The following is a 22,003-nucleotide window of genomic DNA, read 5'->3' as shown; positions in this document are numbered from 1 at the left end:
ATAGCCAAGAACGACAGGCGGCGGCGTGGCTGGGAGGCGGACGCGGCCGAAGCACGTTCGGGCGGGTTCGGGTGAAGGTGGAAATGTGGGGCGAACGGCCGACCCTGGGGAGGGGATCAGATCCAGGGTGTAGCTGTAGCTAGAGTGAATAGTGCGTTGCTCGCAGCCGGGCTTAGTTGCAGCTTGGCGTCACTGCGGCCGGGCTGGGGGATCCGCTTTATCTGCCAATACTGTGCTACAGCCTCAGTGCGAAGATAAGCCGGCTGTAGAACATCACCGCCGGCTCGCCGACCCGAAGATAGCTTCCACGTACCAGGTAGTCCAGTTTTGCGCGCACTTTCATTTTTAATACGTTGGCACCATTATACCGCGCTCCGAGTTTCAAACTGTCAGACGTGAATGTTACCATTTCTGACCGCACTGTTTAAATAGTTGTGTGTGAAATAAGTTGTAGATTATCTGATGTGTAATTAAGGCATCCCTTAATTTTTATGTCGTGCCTGCTACTATAGATAATATTATAGATTTTATTTTGATGTTAATAGTTCTCATTGGATTAATAACTTAAGACAGTAAAACCAATTAATTTCGTTAAAATCTTTTCATGGCAACGAAGTCCCTTAAATTCAACCCATTTAAGAAACATACATATATATGTATATATACACACACACAGTCATACAAAAGTAATAAAGGTGTGATTAATCAGTGGGTTACATAGAGGTTTGTTACAGGGAATGCGTTTGTTGGAAATATTGATTAAATGTTTTGTTGTTATCTCTGCGTAAATTGAAGTATCAGCTTACGGTAAATTTATTTCATATTTTTATATTTCGTAAGATTTATATAGTAACAAATCAATTATTTATATACATTTTTTTAGGATGTATTCATTGTGATACGTTAACAGGAATATTGTAACATGTGGTTTTTACAAGAATAATAAATAGGTAAAAATAGGTTGTGGTCGCACATTTCACAGAAACAAAGGGGCTGTTCTTAAGCTCTGGAGGAAAACAGGGGTGACCGCCATTTTATTTACTACTGTGTACGAGACATCCGCCTGATAAAGGCAGCGAATAAAACACGTGTTCATGTTAGTATCGTTTTCTTCACACCTCTACGGCAGGGAAATATTTAGCTCGTGGTCATTGCTGAACGTTCGTGTTGTGCTAAATGAAGGCTTTCCAGGTCATCTGAACACTTTAAAATATTTTTTATATCCTTTCAATCAGATGCATAACTTTTAAATTTTTTTTCCATATGTTGTTAATTTGCTGTGTAGGCGGGCAAGAATTTTTGAAAGCTGATAATAGTATGTTTGATAAGCTGGAATTTTATTTTAATTAACTAGAGTAAAAATCGTTTTGTTTTTACAAGTTTGTAAATAAGAGATGATAATTGCTTTTTATCAATGAGATGAACTGAATATGAAAAGGCAGAGAAGTTGAGTGTTTTTACGGTGGTTCGCAGTACGTAGAGCGCGACTGGTTGCGATGTTACGCAATGTCAGTTAAAAAAAAAAAGTGCTTGGCATGCGCGAACCAGAATGTGCAGCGGTAAGCTAGCTCGTATCTGCAGCAGCTGTAGTCTCCCCCACAGCTGCTACCCCCTCCCTCCGCCCGACATGTGCTCCCACTTTGAAATGAATCTGCTCTGCGTCCCCTTGTCCGGCTAACGAGGCTTGCGGCGTTGCCACACCTCGTGCGTTCTGCGAGACGGATCGCGTAAACTGCGACCGGTCTTACGGAACGCACGCGGTCACGGACGGGAAGCCTATTCACAGACGAGAGAGCCGAACACCCAATCGTGCATCTTCGGAGTTTTTTTTTTGTTCATTGTAACTCATGATAACTAATGGTCAATTAGGTTAGGTTAGCTACGTTATAAATACTTTAAAACATTGTGGACCTTTGATTTGGTTAGAATAGCTACATTAAAGATACTGTGAAATCATGTAAACGGTTTCCTAGCCCTGGATAGCTACATATTAAAAAGTTATTTGCTAAGCAACCATAAAATGATTTTACAGTATTTTTAATGTAGCTATACTTACCTAATATAACCAACCATCCACAATGTTTTAAAGTATTTATAATGTAGCTTACCTATCCTAATCGAACGCAAAATTTAATGCCACACCGGTTTATACAATGAGATAGAACGAAAAAAAAAAAAAAAGCGAGCATGAACTTCGGGGAACTTCGGGTGTGGCTCTCTCGTCTGTGAAATGAAGGCTTCCCGTCACGGACCCTACGGTTTAGCTCGGCGATGCCCAACACTTTTGTTTACGTTACTCCGTGCGACAAGTAGCAGAGTATTTGGCCGCGATGTTAGCTATGTTTACACATACATTAAAATTAGTTTCAAGTACAAGAATATCTAATGTTCTATCATTGCTTTATAATTCATTTTTATTATATACGTAAATACAAAAACTGCTTTACGTTTTTGTACCTATTTTTTTTCAAATTAGTTTAAATGATCGTGAAATCCAATATCGTTAATTACCATTGGTATGACATTGAAACGTAAATATCTTGTTGGTCCGTAATCAGTTTACATTTTTTACCTTTCCGTGTCATTTTAGAACGGGCCTTGAGGCATGCGTGAGAATCCCAAGTATGTTACTGTTCGTAATTTAACGTATGTGGATTATCGTTTTACATTAACCAGAATTTTAATACAAACCGTAAATATAACTTTTCTTAATTGATAATTGCATTTTTTTTATCCATTTTTGTAAGCTCTTTATATACAACATAGGCGTCTACGTGCATATTAAAAGAAAAAATAATATGCACTTAAAATTAAATAATAAACACTTTCACATGCGTATTATTCTTAAATACTTCAAAATAAAATTACCGTAATATGTATTCTCATTATTGCTTATAATATTAATTACTGTTGGGGAGAAGGTTAAATAATAGTAATCAGGTAAGCACGGGAGAAATTTTTTTTACTTCTCAAATACAAATAGACAAGTAATTTTCATTTCAAAGCTCGTTATCTTCATACTTAACTCTGAAACAATAAATGAATTAATTTTCCTAATAAGATCATTTATTTTATGTGTTTTTCAGCTTTCAAGCTAGGTATATTTTATAAATATAATTTATTTTATGATTGTCAGTTTTCAAGCTAGGTATATTTTATAAATATAGTTAATTTTATAAGTGTTTGTCAGCTTTCAAGCTAGGTATATTTTATGTTTGTCAGTTTTCAAGCTAGGCATAATGTGCGAGGCTTAAATCAAAGTGAACTGTCTCTCAATAGGAGTACTAATTGCGGTGAGTAGGACTGGAGTGCGAAGGCGAGTGGTTTCAGTGCCGCCATGAGCATACGTGGGCATAGGTGGCTGACTGATGTCGTCGAACAACTTGGCAGGATACTAACCTTGAGACCTGCGTTGGTGTTCATTAGAATGCAGTAGTTTATGTGTTTTTTTTTCTGTGGGTTTCAGTATAATTTGAGAAACTAATTGAGACAAAACTATATTCTGACATTCAGTAATAATTTGACAGTTCTCAAAAGGACCGGCGGTACTCATTTCCCAAATGTCACTTTGCAAAGCAACACATGTTTGTTTACCAACACCGTGCAAGTGGTAGAATGGTGCATGCACCGTTGGTATTACTTTTGAGAACCGTCCAATTTGCTAACGTTACATGACTATACTGGCAGTAAGTTATTGCTTAGGGCGAATTCGTATCCATCGTATGTTTTTTTTTACGATTTAGGGTAGGTGTACTTAAAGATTATTATTTTTGGCAAAGCTTATTTAGGACTAGCAGTTTTTACTTGCAGATTATTGCTTTTCGAAGGATACTGTGGAGTGTTGAACTAGGTTAGAAAGTTAAGGGGACCAGAATTTTAATATCAAAACTAGTAAACTGTGATCATGTCGCATGATATTTAAAGCAAGGTTGGATCTAAAGAGCGTCCATTGAAGGGTGAGAGATATGTTAATTAATTTTTTTTATCATTTCTTACTGAACTTTTTGTGTGTGATTTGTGTGAAAAAAAAAAGGCTCTCTTGTACCCTTGACACGTAAAGAATATTTACAGCATTTAATAAATTAAATACCACTAATTTCCGACCAGATGTCGTTTTGCACGTTTAAAAACCAGGAGAAAACGAGCGATAAGTGCAACACATGCATGTGCTTTACGTTCCACATGGCCTCTAAGGCCTCTAAAATCTAAACGCAAAGTTTAAAACTGGTGTGAATTTTTTTCTTCCACTGTGCTGCGTGTAGCTGCGATCCTGTAGTTATATTGTTAGGATGCATTTCATTCATGTAATTTTTTTGTGTTCAAAATATTACGGAACTATATCCTAAGTACCTAGCATAACATTGTGATGTTATTTATGATCTTAATTATCATGCATAAAAAAAAATTGGTGCGTGTACTTAGGTACGCGCGTGAGAAGTTATACTTCTTTGGCATCATTAAAAAATAGTTTTTAATTGCATGCAAATAATTCTCCATGGTAGCGTTATTCTCTATGGTAGCGTTAAACGTTTAACGCAACCTTGTTGGAAGTCACATTAGAAGTATAACTTCAAAAACTATAGGGATAGTAACCATTTTAAATCTCGAATACAGTTTACGAAAATTAAATAAACTGACCCACACCCGGTTCCGTTTAGTCATTCATCAATACTGTTCGAAGTCAGGCTACGTTGAATTTGTCATTTTTGTAATTTCGAAGAATTCAATATGAATACATTTCGTAATTAACTTTTTCCACTCGCACAACACTCCAATGAGGTAGTATTAGATTTTATTTTAATAGTTCTTCTGAACTGCATTCTCGTGCTATGTTATTAATTACACCAACTTTACACCCAACATGGAAAATTCGTAATTTTTTCGTTACAAAAAACAATTTTTTTTAATACGTTGTTTATGAAATTAATTTGAGGTCACGTAAATGTCTACAAAATCGGTCCATTTGAATACTGCCTCAGAGGGTCTGGTTTATAAATTTCGCTTCTTCAAGACACTAACCTTATCTTCTAGCTGTTGTTAATAACACTTTCCATAACTTGGTGCTCCCTAAGAATTTTGCTAACGAATTAAAAGTTATAGTAAAAGGAGTTGGCACCATAGAATTTTGGTCTTATTGACACACTACATTTTTAATTCGGTTATATAAGGGAGTAACAAATTATTTTCATTACTCTGTACACATTTTGTTTCACGCATTGATTTTTGATTAATTTTAGCCAATGAAAACCAATATTGTTTGACAACACTTCAAGTAAACTAATAATAAAATTTAAAATGCAAGTTACTACGTTATGAGTAAAAAAAATTTTTTCTTTCGTAAAATAAAAGGTTCCTCTAAGTAAGTAAATCATTATCCATTAGAGTTGGCAATTTGCTTGCTAGTAAGTTTCTTGTACACAGAGAGAAATATGAACTCCCGTGAGTTAAACACGATGTGCAAATTATCGCATTTAAATTTATTTTAATACTCAACATTTAAAACATCAACACAATAACATTAAATATATCACCGTGGAATTTCATATGTAACCTTGTTGCGCATATATATATAAATTTACGGGGTGGCAGGGTACACCAAAACATGCAATTTTTGTCGAGGAAACATGCTCTAAAAAGGCAACCCTGCAAAGATAATAAAAATGTCGTATGAAAGAGACTCCACTCCACTGTCAGAGTACGCGCGAAGGCGCAGTGACGTTAAACGCTCCGTGGGAAGCAGGCGCGGGTGACGTAGAAGGTCAGAGTTAGTCAAACGCACGGGAAGCCTTCTTTTCACAGACGAGAGAGCCACACCCGAAGTTCCCCAATGTTCATGCTCGCTTTTATTTTTTCCGTACCACAACAGGTGTATTTATTTGGGATGTAGCTTACTCATACGTCATACGCCGTTCAATCTGATTGTATAATAGAGTGTGGCATTAAATTTTGCGGTCGATTAGGATAGGTTATCTACATTATAAATACTTTGAAACGTTGTGGATGGTTGGTTATATTAGGTAAGTATAGCTACATTAAAAATACTGTAAAATCATTTTATGGTTGCTTAGCAAATAACTTTTTAATATGTAGCTATCCAGGGCTAGGAAACCGTTTACATGATTTCACAGTATCTTCAATGTAGCTATCCTAACCAAATCAACCGTCCACAATGTTTTAAAGTATTTATAATGTAGCTAACCTAACCTAATTGACCATTAGTTATCATGAGTTGTCCAAAATAAACATCCACGGACACACGGCAAACGAAAAATATGGCGGCGTACAAGTAAATACCGTTGCCTTGTTTATGCTCTTTCCTTTTATCAACACCGCCATATTTATTTACAAAGAACAAAAAAAAAAAAAGCCGGAAGATGCACGATCGGTCGTTTGGCTCTCTCGTCTGTGAAAAGAAGGCTTCCCCTGGTGCACAGCACACAGGATGGTTGGTTGTGGTATGTCGGGTAATAGTATGTCGGTGAATAACGTCCCGCGACAACAGATTTGGCAAACAGCAGCATGCACGGGAAGATTGTTACATTCGCAGAGATGGCCGGTTTGTCTGTCGTGTACGGGGAGTCGAGGCATTACAACAAAACAGTGCGCATGTACTAGAGGGCGCTTTCCCAACAGACGAGAACACAATAGGTAGAACTTTATACTTCTTTACCAGCAACTGCCTGAAACTGATAGTTACATACCAATAAGTGTTATGTTGGTCTAAGGTTCTTCTTGGCTACAGAATAAATTAACCTGTTTTTCTTTTTCTGAAGGTTGTAAAGGCTGTATTCGTTATTTTTCTCATATATTTTTTTTTCGTGTAAACATCTTAGCTCTCGGTATACGCCATTTCGTGAAAATGGAACGGAATTCGAACGAAATGTGATACAGATGGCGACCCACGTGTACACACACAAACCCGTTTGTCATTTTCCTAAACATAAGGGTATATACCAAACGAAGTGGTGTGCCAAATGAAACTTTATGATGGTGAAACTACCCTAGAATATATTTGGTAAACTAAAATAGTCATAGTAAAAAGTAATCTCAAGTTTTAAATACGTATGAATGATGGCATTACAATTTAAACACAGTGTCTCATTTCAAAACACCAATAGTCTAGATAGCGCAGTGGTTGATAAGCTCAAGGGGAAATCTGTGAACGTGTTTCAAACCTCGACACTTGGAAAACTTATTTAATAACGGATTGGCTTAAAATAATTGTGCTTCAAGCAAACTTAAATGAATACATTTTATCTTATTTCTATAATATAATTAAGTACATGGCTCAGTTCATTGAATTATTACGTACTAGGAAATCCCGGTCACGAAAGTACCCAATAATCCCCGGTCACGAAAGTACCCAATAATCCCCGGTCACGAAAGTACCCAATAATCCCCGGTCACGAAAGTACCCGGTAAACCCCCCGGTCACGAAAGTACCCGGTAAACCCCCCGGTCACGAAAGTACCCGGTAAACCCCCCGGTCACGAAAGTACCCGGTAAACCCCCCGGTCACGAAAGTACCCGGTAAACCCCCCGGTCACGAAAGTACCCGGTAAACCCCCCGGTCACGAAAGTACCCGGTAAACCCCCCGGTCACGAAAGTACCCGGTAAACCCCCCCGGTCACGAAAGTACCCGGTAAACCCCCCGGTCACGAAAGTACCCGGTAAACCCCCCGGTCACGAAAGTACCCGGTAAACCCCCGGTCACGAAAGTACCCGGTAAACCCCCCCGGTCACGAAAGTACCCGGTAAACCCCCCCGGTCACGAAAGTACCCGGTAAACCCCCCCGGTCACGAAAGTACCCGGTAAACCCCCCCGGTCACGAAAGTACCCGGTAAACCCCCCGGTCACGAAAGTACCCGGTAAACCCCCCGGTCACGAAAGTACCCGGTAAACCCCCCGGTCACGAAAGTACCCGGTAAACCCCCTGGTCACGAAAGTACCCGGTAAACCCCCTGGTCACGAAAGTACCCGGTAAACCCCCTGGTCACGAAAGTACCCGGTAAACCCCCCGGTCACGAAAGTACCCGGTAAACCCCCCGGTCACGAACGTACCCGGTAAACCCCCCGGTCACGAAAGTACCCGGTAAACCCCCCGGTCACGAAAGTACCCGGTAAACCCCCCGGTCACGAAAGTACCCGGTAAACCCTGGTATTTGGAATTTAAAATCGATTCCCGGTTCTTTCAGTACTTTCGGGACTCTACTTCGACTGCATAATTTTTTTTTATTGCGCACTAAGGTTATTTTCATGTGGTACTGTCCGCTGGCGATGTGGTAAGGGGAGAGTCAGCGGCGTTCAGTCGAGTCTTGTGTTCTGCTGCGTGTGCTAGTTCCTGTGGTTGTTGCGTCAATGTCCTTTTAGTAACGATATTTATTCTGTTAAGTTTGTTATTTTAAATTAACTTTGTGATTTTGCATGCGTTGAAAAAATTATCTGTTGGATTTTTTTATTTTTCCTTCCAAAGTTAAATATTAAGAGTAATACTGATCATAAAGTGATTTGTTCACGTTAATAGATACCTTTTGCAATATTTTTTTTTAACACAAATGTTTATCTTTTAACTTTTGGTCACTTAACTTGTTTAATCGTTCAAACCTATTACTAGTTCAATCGCCGACCGCTGCACCATTAATAAAAAAAAAATACCTAGTACCAAAAGTACCGGGAATTCTCGGTTCTGTTGAAGACTAGTACCGAAATTTCCGTGGTACAAGATGCTTGCCGTTTTAATTTAGTACGTCGAAAGATACTGAAGATGTTGTGATGTAAAAATAATTATGATCGTAAGTTGAATACAAAATAAAATATAGCAAAAATGTTGTGAGCTACCAAATATGTATAATAATTAATATTTTTTAAATGCTAGTAACATGGGAAACAAGAGGCCTATGATTCAGAGCAGCTATGGCTCCATGGTATGTAAACAGTCTGTTAGTACAGGCGGACAACAGAGTGATTTCAGTGCAAATAAGATGATTCGGATGTTTACTTGGACGGGGAAATTTGGCGACCCCAGCACGCAGTAGAAAAACAAAACGTTCTGGAAGCTTTTGTGTAACCACGGAAGGTTCTGTGTCAGACTCTGTAAACGAAAGTTTCCAGAAGGAACAACTGGCCTGAGACGTAGCAGAAACAGATATATAGTGACTCGCAAGCTGCAGACAGGCTTCTTTGGTTCAGGGACGTCAGTTAGTATGTAGAGTCTACGAGAGACGCAGGGGACTACCCTGTATCAGTAATCTGTACTACGAGTTGTAAGACTGATAAGTCAAGAATTGTAATCATACTGTATAGTAACTTGAATTCGAATGTAGCCAGCTGTATGCCTCAATCGTATTAAGTGAATAAACAGCAAGAATATTTTATGAGCAGTAGTTAGGTAATTGCCTTTCACTCTCCTACCTACCCACTCAGCCGAAGAGGTATCCATTCCGCTCGGGGATACGACAACAAGACTTAACATAGTTAGTTTTTGTTTGGCTTGGATCTTTCGAAGTACTAAATTAAAACGGTAAACTTAATGTACCACAGGATTAATGTAAACAGAATCTTGCCTTCAAGATGAGGGGATAAGCTTGGATACTTGATACAAAACTTTTACCAAATATTAATAAAATAGTAGGTGCAAAAAGTTTTCGTTCTGCACTTTGGATGCATTTTTACACAACAAAACTTTTTAATGTATTACGGGATACTACAATGAACCTAGTCTTGCAAATGTACCATTTATATAGTTTTTGCTGTAAGACCGGGACATAAAACCCATATGATGACTTTTCGCAAGTCAGAAGAACTAGACTTGTTCCAGATATATGTTCGTAGGTTTTACAGATAGTCTATACTTCATGTTGTATTTTTTTTCCCATCGTCTTAGCTTATTTATTGCAATTATAATTTTAACTTAAACGTAACCTTTTTTTTGCCATGTTATTCTTGTGGGTATATAAAGAACACATTATATAATTTACAAGAATTTATTTTTATATATTTATTGATGAAATATCGCAACGTTGCTTTGGATACACATTAGTACCTTAGTGCTTAATTTACGCAAGTATTTTTTCTTCTCAAAAATAAAAAAAAATTGCACCTAAATATCAGAGAGTGTGGATATTCGCTGAAAAAAAGTGACCAAAACGGCCAGGTAATAGCTGCTTCTAGAACCGCCAGATGCCGGAAAGTTCGGTGCGAGAGAGAGAGTTGAGAAGAGCGAGACAGTGCTTCATACATTTCCGAGAGTGGAGAAAGCGAGTGAGAGGAGGGTTGGGTGTTTGTGCGGCTTCGAGGTAAAACTCAAATAATGTCAGACCACCCTTTTCCTTCAGCGGTGGGTCTGCAATCCTTGCCGGACTTCTCATTATGGCAAGTGGTACATGATCTCTAAAGCAAAGCGTCAACTTCTACTAATTCCTGTCGGGTACTGGAATGGAGTAAATCCGCTCATGACTTTCTGTAATGGATTAGATTTTGGTTTGAAATTATAATCTCTTGGTCAGTATCCAGCTCTTACTTTATTGGTAGTGAAATTAGATTTAATTTTATTATGGTACAAATTCTGAAAGTAGCCTGCATATTTAATAATAGTGGCGTTCTATTTAGAGCATTCTTGTTTTATTTTTGGCGATTAAGGCAAGGCAAATCTGTATGAAAAACGTTTTAAATATTTACCAAATATCTTATGTTAAAAGACACAATATTATTCATTCCTTTTTGGTATTGGGACAACGGTTTTCAGATAAAAATTATAAAAATGTAAAAATATTTTCTTTAATATTAGTGGCTGTAATTAAACAATTACCGTTTTCTATAAATAAGTGATTTTTGTGACTTCCCTCGCAAAGATTTATAGTCAAAACGTAAATCAGTAATGAAAAATGGCTATTTAATTGTATCATTGGCAAATGTAGACAATATTATTAAGATGAATAAACTTACGCACAATAGAACCAACTGAAAATAAAAATACTATCAAATGTGACAAGTTTTTAAACTGTGTTCTTTGTATTCACGATTATCTGCTTTATTATTTATATAAGTTATTTAAGTATGCTTGTAAACGATAGTGTTTACGGACATTCGTGTGTAGTGATCAACAAAATAATCAAGTGAAATGCATTTTAATTGGTAAAGTAAAAAATAAAAAGTTATTTAAGTACTGGATATTTGTGATAAATATAGCTTGTGACACTGAAATGGAATGTCCTGAGATTCCACTGTTACAGTTTTGGAATAGTCTCATCAGGCTTTACAGGCAATGCTTATAATAATTATTTACTCTTAATGTTTACTGATTTTTTGTGCAGATTGTGATTGTATAGATTTTTAAAGTTGATAGATTTAAAAATACAACATTTCGCGTTTTGTTGGTTTGCTCATATATATATATATATATATATATATATATATATATATAATATTCAATAGTAAATTTAATAATAATTTTGTATTGAAGGTTATATGATATCTGCAAGTTTGGCGTACGGCCGAGAATTAAAAAAAAGGTGCTTTATTTAGTCTGAATAGTTGCGGCAGTATGCCAATTCATATTTCGCATGTAATTTATGGAGTTCCCGATTTGGGAAGAACGATGATCTTACGAGGTCTGATCTTGTTCGTGACCGTCATATATATAGCACAGATCTTAGTGAAGTTTAGGCGTAAAACTTTTCAGCTGATCGGATTGGTCCGTCCGCAAGGAGCACCCCAGAATATGGGATCGACGGTACCTGATCACAATTGAGGGGCAAGGGCTGTGGAGTTTGTCAGCAAAAGGTTTAAATAATTAATTTTGCGACTGCCACAGTGCGTTATACAGACGCCAGCCATTCTTAGTTACTGTTTTCTAACATATAATAATCGTATTAAATATGAAAAAATAACGCTTAAAAATTCCTACTGCAAGAATTTTATATAATGACAAGATGCATATAACTAATTTTCAAATACTTAACAAATTTTCAAGGATTTTTTAAAGTTGTAAATTCGTGGGATTTTCATGTTAGCCCATGTTACTCTTTACTTATATTGCCAGAGATTATTTCCTCGTGCTAATGTAAGGCATTTATTTGCTGAGCCTTAATTTAGTTTGACATTTTATTGAAACTGTAACGAAATTTTTCTTTTTTTCACATTTTAAAATTATGTGAATACTCACTGAATTCAATGATGTGCTAAAAAAAACAATCCATTGTAAGATATAAATTAGTTTGATTTTGTTTACAATATTCTTACTTTTTTAATTTTTTTGATTTATTATTTAATTTGAAATTTTACTTTTGTAATTGCACTTCCTTCTTTTGCTTAAAAGTATGTGTATTAATCTTTAATCAGACTTACCATTTGGGTGATCACATAGAACTGAAGTGAAACCTTTTTGCTTACTTCCATTGCATGTCTGTGAAGTAAAATGTCTTAAGTTCTCCCTGTTGGCATTTGTGTCATTTAAGGGTTTTGTGCTGACAAAAAGCATACGTACAATATTCTTAAATGTGGTAAAGAAGCTAAAATCGACACAATAGATATCGTCTTTACGGAATTTCCTTGTAGTATATGGGTTCATACTGCGAACTGGTTGGATTATTCACTAAATATTAAAGGTATTACATATTTGTAATAGTTGAATGCCTATTCCAGGAAAACAAAAGAATATGAATAAAATAAAGAAAAGTACATTAACATATTTCCATGCCATTTAAAAGTATCTTACGTAGTGTAATAATAAAAATAGCAAAAAATAGTTCAATTAATCATCGAGGTTCAATGATGTAATTTATGTCGGGCATTCGCATCATATGTGAGCTATAACATCCATTGCTGGAGTTACTAAAATTACACCACCTCAATGGTTTAAAGTTAATGAATGATTTAGATTATAAAAGTGTATTTTAGGATAATAGAAATTAACAGTTTATTTTTCGCAGAAAAGTACACGTAATATATGCTGCAAATATGACCCAAACTGACATGTACTGGTTTTAGAAGAGACTTTATTAACACGAACTGTATTATCCCGAGCTAGAGCTATAGAGTCGAGGAACAGTGTTGAAATGTTTTACTCGCAGGGAAATGGAAACCCTAACATCAAAACAGCATTCAAAAATAAATTCGGTTCGTGTAGGGTAGGCTTAAGCACTAGTTAAGTTAAACTGCAAGAACGTAATTCTATAAGCGAAACTAAACCGGTTGCATTTCATAGTGAGAGGAAAAACAGCACAACTACTTCCTACAACGGTTTGTGCCAGGTTCCTAACTCTGGCGACAGCACCCTCTAGCAGGTGATTCCATTTACCTTCAATTTTAAAATATGTGTATTCTTTATATACCTTATTAAATTCTCGGCCTAGTAAATGTCTCTATGGCCGTGCGGTTAAAGGCGCATGTTTTCCAACCCAGAGGTCCGAGCGGTCATGGTTCGAATCACCACCTCGCTTCCAATGTATTTTGTATAAAAATATATAATATGTCTTATAAGGGCTTTAACATCATTGGTAGATAATGGAACATCGACCTTGCATGCATGAGCCAGAGCGATCCTGGCGCACTTAAGGAACAAACAGAAGAAACAAAGATGTCTGTATCGAAGATGGTGGTTTCCAGCAGAACAAAAAACAAGATGGCAAACATGTCATAATCGAAAAAAAAAATAGTGTCTAATGTCAGACCCAAGATGGCGGATGTGTCAGAATTCAAAATGGCGGAAGGTTCTGCCATATAACGAAAACTGAAACATTCGGGGGGAGTTGGGCACTCGATGCCAAGATGACGGAATTCAATATGGCGTGAACCAAGATTGCGACTAAGTCAAATGTTCAAAGTCAAAGATAAAGGCCAAAATTCTAAATGACTACCGTAACGAAAAGTGCAACAATGACAATTTAAGATGGTGGCTTTTTTCCATTTTGTTTTTATTCATGAAGTATGTATATATATATATATATATATTTGTGTGTGTGTGTGTGTGTGGGGGGGGGGGGGAGGGGGGGTAGTAGTAGACCGATGACGTGTGGATCACAGGTTTTTGTACAGAATGTTCGAAAGTACCCAACATTATGTCTAGAGCAAGGGAAACAAGTTTAAATATGAATGAAGGTAATAAATTCGCTTATTCACTGATAAGCGAATACAAATATGCGAATGCGAATACGCAAATTCGAATATTTGTACATATTTGAAAATACTAATACGCTAATGCGAATACGAATAGGTACTTTATTCAAGTATTCTCTAATATGTGAAAACGACTATTCACACGAAAATACGAATACAACTGTATACATATTTACACCTGCATATATGAATATATTCGTATTCACGCCTGTAAATATAAATTTATTTATAGGTATCTATTTAAGATGCATTTGGAGAATACATTCGTATTCGTACTTACGACCATTACTGTTGGCCAGTTTCGTCGCTAGCTTTCGTAACAATACTAATGAAAAACTTGAAATATTTTACAGTTCTGGCATTCTTTTCAAACCGATTTTATTATGATTTTAAATAATTTTTTCTTTATTTATAAGTTTAAGTTTTTGTTTCAAAGAAATAAAATCCAGCATATTGCTCCGTATGAAAATCATCTACGTAGATAAACTTGGCAAAAAATATTTCTGCATAACGTCAAGAAAATTTGAACGAGGCTGAAGTTCGTGTTTTTTTCTGTTGACGATCTTCAAACACCACAGTGTTTAAGAGAAGGCTGGTTTAGAAAAAAAAACCACAGAGTGGAGATTTATGAAAGAATTTGGCGAGAATTTCAGCATGGCTGTTAGGGAGAAGAAAAATGTTTGAGCTCTTTGAAAGGCTCTTAACTGACTTGTCCAAGTTAGACTTCAGACATTGACTGAAGGCCTACGCGAAATTTTCATTAACAAGCCAACGCGCACATGGTTATTTATTGTGCATTGTGTATAGAGTTGACGCAAATAAGTAGACAAGACAATTTTTGACTTGACAACGTCTAATAAATCTATGAACGCCAGGCACGAAAAAAGTGTCCCGTAACGCACATTGTCCCGTTACGCTCATTTTACGCTTGCGCCGCATCTATCTCTTTTCCACTCGATTGGAACAACCATCGATTTGACGTTTTCGAGGCACGTTAAACTTGAAACACTCCAGTAGTATAGGTTAGCCGGAACTGGCACAGGGTCCAGGGTGTGGTGTCTGTGGTGTTTTCCGCCATATTGGATTGTAATGTCACGGCGGCCATCTTGGATGTTTGTGACCTTGACCTTTGACCTTGACCTTGAATTTGATCCTCAAAACGGGTCAAAATTTGCCAAAATTGGGCAAAAATTTCCCAAAATTCCTCAAAATTTCCATTTCTGTGAAAAAAAATTCCACCAAAAAATCTGAAAAAATTCCACAAATTAAAAATTTCTCTTTTGGAGGGAAAAATTCCCGTTTAGAGGGAAAATTTCTCGTTTTTAGTCCTTAAAAATCCCGGCGGCTAGAAATGTCCATATGTAGGCTTAAGCATCCATGTCGACAGCCTCCGATAAGCCTCACGTCATCATGGAATATGTCATCTTGGATAATGACGTCACCGTTGCAATTTCCGTTACGGTCGCCATCTTAAACTTTTTATTTATTATCCGATTTTAATGAAAATTTTTTTAAAATTTATAAAAAAAATTCACTTAATAAAAATTTAATGAAAAATATTTAAAAAACATACATTTACGACACGGAGCTCGGAGTCCTCGGTTCGAACCCGACGAGTGCAAAAAAATAAAAATGACGACCGATCCTTCACCTGTGGTGGGTGCTGGCATACTGACTCCCACCACTTATTTCAAAGCATATATATTGTCACCTAGTATGACATCATGTCCGCCATCTTGTCTTCGATGCTGGAAGCCATCATCATTGTATCGTTGGCTAGAGTGCGCTGATGACATGTTAGTTTAATTCTTATCCACTAGAGTGCAATAATCAATTATTGCTGTGACACTCGCCATCTTGAAATTCGGCCGCCATCTTGAAAATCCGTAATTATTTAGCAAGAAATTCGGGAAAAGTTCCAAAATTCATTAAATAAATCACTCATTAATTTACATATTGATTCGAGACTCGGTTCGATACCTGAACGATACAAATAATCTTAATTTTTATGTAAAAATACCTAAAAAATTACAGGTTTGAGAAAATAAAAACACCGCAAGTTCTTTTACAAACATAATATTTATTACATAATTTCTATTTTACTACAGGATCACCTGCGAAGGTTAGCAATCTTACAAACATTTAGGTCCGCATTGGCGTGAAATGACTAATTCTTAGCTCCAATCGGTTTATACAAGACAGAGTCCAACCAGATCCTTTACAGACATAGTCCTCTTCTTGACAGAGTTTCTGGATACCTTGTTCAACAGTTTGCTTGACATCGTTAGAACTGTAAATTACTGCAGCCGATGTCTTGAATGCACACTTCTTCTCTTTGTCATCGAATGGATAAGGCTTTCCATATATACAGTCCAACTACAAGTTATATTTCAAAGGTCCGTTTGTTGCTACGTCATCAGTAAGCTGATTGATTATGTCCTGTCTGATATCATCAAGAAAATTACAAATGTCCTTCGACTCACTTAACGTACTTGGATAATAGTAGTCTTTCAATGTTCCACGAAATGCAGACTGCGCCAAGTAGAAGCCATTATCGTTCACTTGTAATGCTCCGATCACAGTCTTAGGTTTATTTTCATGTTCAGATGCCACAGTAATCGGTTGCTGCACATCGGTTTTTTTACTTGTACGCTCACGAGTCACCAATCTAAACTCAGGAGTCGTAAGTGCTGCAGGTAGTTCTGCAGTAGGCGCACGGACTTCACCTTTACAGTTTATCGCATGTCGGCGCAAATTATCAATTCGAGTAAACCATTTATGACACTCGTCACAGCGAAACTTCATGCGAGAAGGATTCTTCGTACATTTACTCCTCTCATGTCTCCGTACATCATGTGCAAATGCAAACGTCATGTCGCAGTAGCCACAAGGATGCCTAGTTGAAGACAAACCCGAACCAGATGTCGCTGTTACTGCAACTTTACCATTTCCAGGCATACTCTTATGCACATCAATGCATCGTTGTTGTATAGAAACCTTTACTTTCTGCCGCACTGCAGGACCTTTACATGTCTCCAAGTGATGCTTCAAATTAACATTTCTTGTAAATTGCTTGCGACACTTAATACAACCAAACATTTTACGATAAGGGTTCTTGGCACATTCTCTCTTCTCGTGTCGACGAGCATTACTGACGTTTGAGAAAATCTTGTCACAGTAACGACATCGATGTTCGTTAGTTGTTGACGATTCGCCATCCATTGAAGTCTCAATCGAGGGCGAAACAGCGTTCGTCGTGGATTCATGTACAGTCAGCACTACCGGCATTAAAGTCTCTTCTTTTGGTGGTATCACGTCTGTTGAAATCTCCTCCAGTGTTGACGTCGTCGTTGCCAACGGGATCTGCACCTTCTCCATCGTAGCTGTCGTCAAGGTTCCCGTAGTCGACGGTACAACCTCCATCGAGTTCGACGTTAAAGACGGTAAAGATGCCATCGAGGTCTCAAGAACAGCTAATTGACACGACTTATGCAACAGAAGAAACAAACTAGGTGATCCTTACACCGCCGACGTCAGTAACAAACTGAGCGTCCTGCTGTCTAGGACTCGCTTATATACATGCACCGTATGGAATAATACGCTAGTCAAATCAAGAACCATGTACAATAATACTAGAGTCAAATCTACAAATTAAAAAGAGGATCATTTGATCGAAAAAAAAATTCGATCTCTCCAATATACGCCAGGCTCCAAGAGCTACAATTCACGTCATCAGATCCATCTACATTTTGCTCTTATGCTTCAATTGACCATTAGCTGCAAGTGCTCCAACAGCTCCATCAGCTCCAACAAGTAATGTACGCAATGTACGCGCAATACATGCAATTTACACGCAATAAATGTAATGATTACACAGTACACTCAGGAAACGGAACATACACACAGTACACACAGGAAACGGAATGTACACACAATACACACAGGAAACTAAACGGACACACAGTACACACAGGAAACGGAACGTACACACAGTACACACATGAAACGTAATGATCACACATACAGTAGCGGAAACACACACATGCTTAGTTGGAAATCAGAATACAAGAAATAAAAACATTAAATTTTTACTTTCAATATTTTATTACTTCTCAACATTACACAAATACAAGTAAAAGAAGCCATTAATGTATGTAGCCAGCTTTCCTCAGTTCTTTGAGTATGAAGGATATTTCTTTGATGCACAGATAGTTTCCTGCACAAAGCGAGCCATGTAGAAGTCTTAGCCGGTCAACCAATATGTTTGGATCTTTCCATGATGTGTAATCAATCTCTTCTACCACCATCTTACTTGCTTGTTTATTATAAATACTTTTAATATCACAATCGTCCCAGTGATCATAATAAGAGTTATCAGATTTATTTATTATAACACGACGTTTCCATCGTTTCGGTCTCATGACATCGCCACATTCTTCGATCTTGTCAGCTCTAGGTGCTTCATCACAGTCTATGCCTTTGTCAACAGCCTCAGAGTCACTGTAACAATCACTGTAGAAGACATCCTCTTCACCCAGATTACCGTATGAATTCGCTATCGATGATGTCGAAGTGTCTTCATCGTCTTCATGCTTCCTTTTTAGGAGTCCATCATTTTTACAAAGAATGGAGGATCTACTGAATATAGGCTTGAATGCATTCTCGCTTTTCACGGTGTTGATACTTCCATTAGTTTCAGTCTTCCCGAAGCCATTAGCATCCTTCAATTTATGTTCTTCCTCACGATCGGGTGAGCTAATACCATCACGCTCAGGACAAGGAAAATTATTGTCATAATGCAGATCACTCTTCTTTAGTCTAGTGGATCCATCGGTGTCCTCTATGCCGTAAGTAGTCTTGACTTTACATGTTCTACCATGTCTTTTTAAGCTGTCAATTCGTGTTAACAACCTGCTACATCGATTACAGCTTAACATGTTGCGTAGTGGGTTTCTAGCACAATCATTCTTCTCATGACGTCTAGCATTCCTTCTCATGACAAAATCTTTGCCACAGTATCTACAGCGGCTTCCTTCCGATTCAGCTATAGATAACAAACCACGATCCATGGTAGCTTCTGTGACTAATGTTAGATACAAACTGTCAGTTTTCTCCAATTGGAACCATTTCTTAAATAGAGTTTTTGAAATATTTCATCAGTGAGAGTTAAGTTATCTAATGCAAAGCAAATTGATGCAAGTAGTTCCGGCTGTCGTCAACAGATGGCGCCACGTGTTGCTTGCAGGTAAATAATATATATTTCATTAATATGGGATGCGGAACGCTCACTATCGATCGCAAAGGGAGGTTGGCTTCGATAGTATCCAAGGAGAAAAAAGTTCGTCCTTCCTGATAGTGCTTCTCAGAATTCTCACGGTCCGCCATCTTGGACTACGACGTCACGACGGCCATCTTGGATGGGTGTGACCTTGACCTTTGACCGAAACCTCAGGAATGATCACAAGCAGACGGATTAACCATCAAAATATTGATAAGAATAATCAGGAGCACACGGAGAAAACCATCATAATATTGGCAAGAATAATCAGGAGCACACGGAGAAAACCGCCACAAGTTTTCTTTGATATCATTAAAATACAAAAAAAAATTAATAAAAAATTAAAAATAAAAACGAAAAAAAATTCAAACATTCTGCTAGCTTGTGAACTTCTCATTGTTGAGCAAAGATAGAGTTCTAGTACAAGCCAGAATGTTTGAATTTTTTTTCGTTTTTTATTTTTAATTTTTTATTAATTTTTTTTTTTTGTATTTTAATGATATCAAAGAAAACTTGTGGCGGTTTTTTCCGTGTGCTCCTGATTATTCTTGCCAATATTATGATGGTTTTCTCCGTGTGCTCCTGATTATTCTTATCAATATTTTGATGGTTAATCCGTCTGCTTGTGATCATTCCTGCGGTTTCGGTCAAAGGTCAAGGTCACACCCATCCAAGATGGCCGTCGTGACGTCGTAGTCCAAGATGGCGGACCGTGAGAATTCTGAGAAGCACTATCAGGAAGGACGAACTTTTTTCTCCTTGAATACTATCGAAGCCAACCTCCCTTTGCGATCGATAGTGAGCGTTCCGCATCCCATATTAATGAAATATATATTATTTACCTGCAAGCAACACGTGGCGCCATCTGTTGACGACAGCCGGAACTACTTGCATCAATTTGCTTTGCATTAGATAACTTAACTCTCACTGATGAAATATTTCAAAAACTCTATTTAAGAAATGGTTCCAATTGGAGAAAACTGACAGTTTGTATCTAACATTAGTCACAGAAGCTACCATGGATCGTGGTTTGTTATCTATAGCTGAATCGGAAGGAAGCCGCTGTAGATACTGTGGCAAAGATTTTGTCATGAGAAGGAATGCTAGACGTCATGAGAAGAATGATTGTGCTAGAAACCCACTACGCAACATGTTAAGCTGTAAACGATGTAGCAGGTTGTTAACACGAATTGACAGCTTAAAAAGACATGGTAGAACATGTAAAGTCAAGACTACTTACGGCATAGAGGACACCGATGGATCCACTAGACTAAAGAAGAGTGATCTGCATTATGACAATAATTTTCCTTGTCCTGAGCGTGATGGTATTAGCTCACCCGATCGTGAGGAAGAACATAAATTGAAGGATGCTAATGGCTTCGGGAAGACTGAAACTAATGGAAGTATCAACACCGTGAAAAGTGAGAATGCATTCAAGCCTATATTCAGTAGATCCTCCATTCTTTGTAAAAATGATGGACTCCTAAAAAGGAAGCATGAAGACGATGAAGACACTTCGACATCATCGATAGCGAATTCATACGGTAATCTGGGTGAAGAGGATGTCTTCTACAGTGATTGTTACAGTGACTCTGAGGCTGTTGACAAAGGCATAGACTGTGATGAAGCACCTAGAGCTGACAAGATCGAAGAATGTGGCGATGTCCTGAAACCGAAACGATGGAAACGTCGTGTTATAATAAATAAATCTGATAACGCTTATTATGATCACTGGGACGATTGTGATATTAAAAGTATTTATAATAAACAAGCAAGTAAGATGGTGGTAGAAGAGATTGATTACACATCATGGAAAGATCCAAACATATTGGTTGACCGGCTAAGACTTCTACATGGCTCGCTTTGTGCAGGAAACTATCTGTGCATCAAAGAAATATCCTTCATACTCAAAGAACTGAGGAAAGCTGGCTACATACATTAATGGCTTCTTTTACTTGTATTTGTGTAATGTTGAGAAGTAATAAAATATTGAAAGTAAACATTTAATGTTTTTATTTCTTGTATTCTGATTTCCAACTAAGCATGTGTGTTTCCGCTACTGTATGTGTGATCATTACGTTTCATGTGTGTACTGTGTGTATGTTCCGTTTCCTGTGTGTACTGTGTGTACTGTGTGTACGTTCCGTTTCCTGTGTGTACTGTGTGTACGTTCCGTTTCCTGTGTGTACTGTGTGTACGTTCCGTTTCCTGTGTGTACTGTGTGTACGTTCCGTTTTCTGTGTGTACTGTGTGTACGTTCCGTTTCCTGAGTGTACTGTGTGTACGTTCAGTTTCCTGTGTGTACTGTGTGTACGTTCCGTTTCCTGTGTGTACTGTGTGTACGTTTAGTTTCCTGTGTGTACGTTCCGTTTCCTGTGTGTACTGTGTGTACTGTGTGTACGTTCAGTTTCCTGTGTGTACTGTGTGTACGTTCCGTTTCCTGTGTGTACTGTGTGTCCGTTTAGTTTCCTGTGTGTACTGTGTGTACATTCCGTTTCCTGTGTGTACGTTCCGTTTCCTGAGTGTACTGTGTAATCATTACATTTATTGCGTGTAAATTGCATGTATTGCGCTTACATTGCGTACATTACTTGTTGGAGCTGATGGA

At 37.6% G+C, this 22,003-nt stretch overlaps 1 protein-coding gene across 12 annotated transcripts in view; it reads left to right on the top strand.

Moving 5' to 3' along the window:
- The window catches only part of LOC134529816 (ELAV-like protein 1), a 364,764-nt gene that overhangs the window by 181,299 nt on the left and 161,462 nt on the right, over nucleotides 1–22,003 (top strand). Inside the window, exon 1 of one of the 12 annotated variants that reach the window (XM_063364293.1) lies at nucleotides 135–316. The exons of the other annotated variants lie outside the window; for them this stretch is intronic. The gene's annotated coding sequence lies outside the window, so the exon portion shown is untranslated. Of the gene's footprint in view, nucleotides 1–134; nucleotides 317–22,003 lie in introns of those variants that run through there. 12 annotated transcript variants of the gene reach the window in all.

Source organism: Bacillus rossius, chromosome 2, assembly GCF_032445375.1.
Source record: "Bacillus rossius redtenbacheri isolate Brsri chromosome 2, Brsri_v3, whole genome shotgun sequence".
In the NCBI taxonomy this organism is placed as follows: Eukaryota; Metazoa; Arthropoda; class Insecta; order Phasmatodea; family Bacillidae; genus Bacillus; species Bacillus rossius.
The sequence above is the reverse complement of the archived record's forward strand: the minus strand, read 5'-3'. Positions and strand labels throughout refer to the sequence as shown.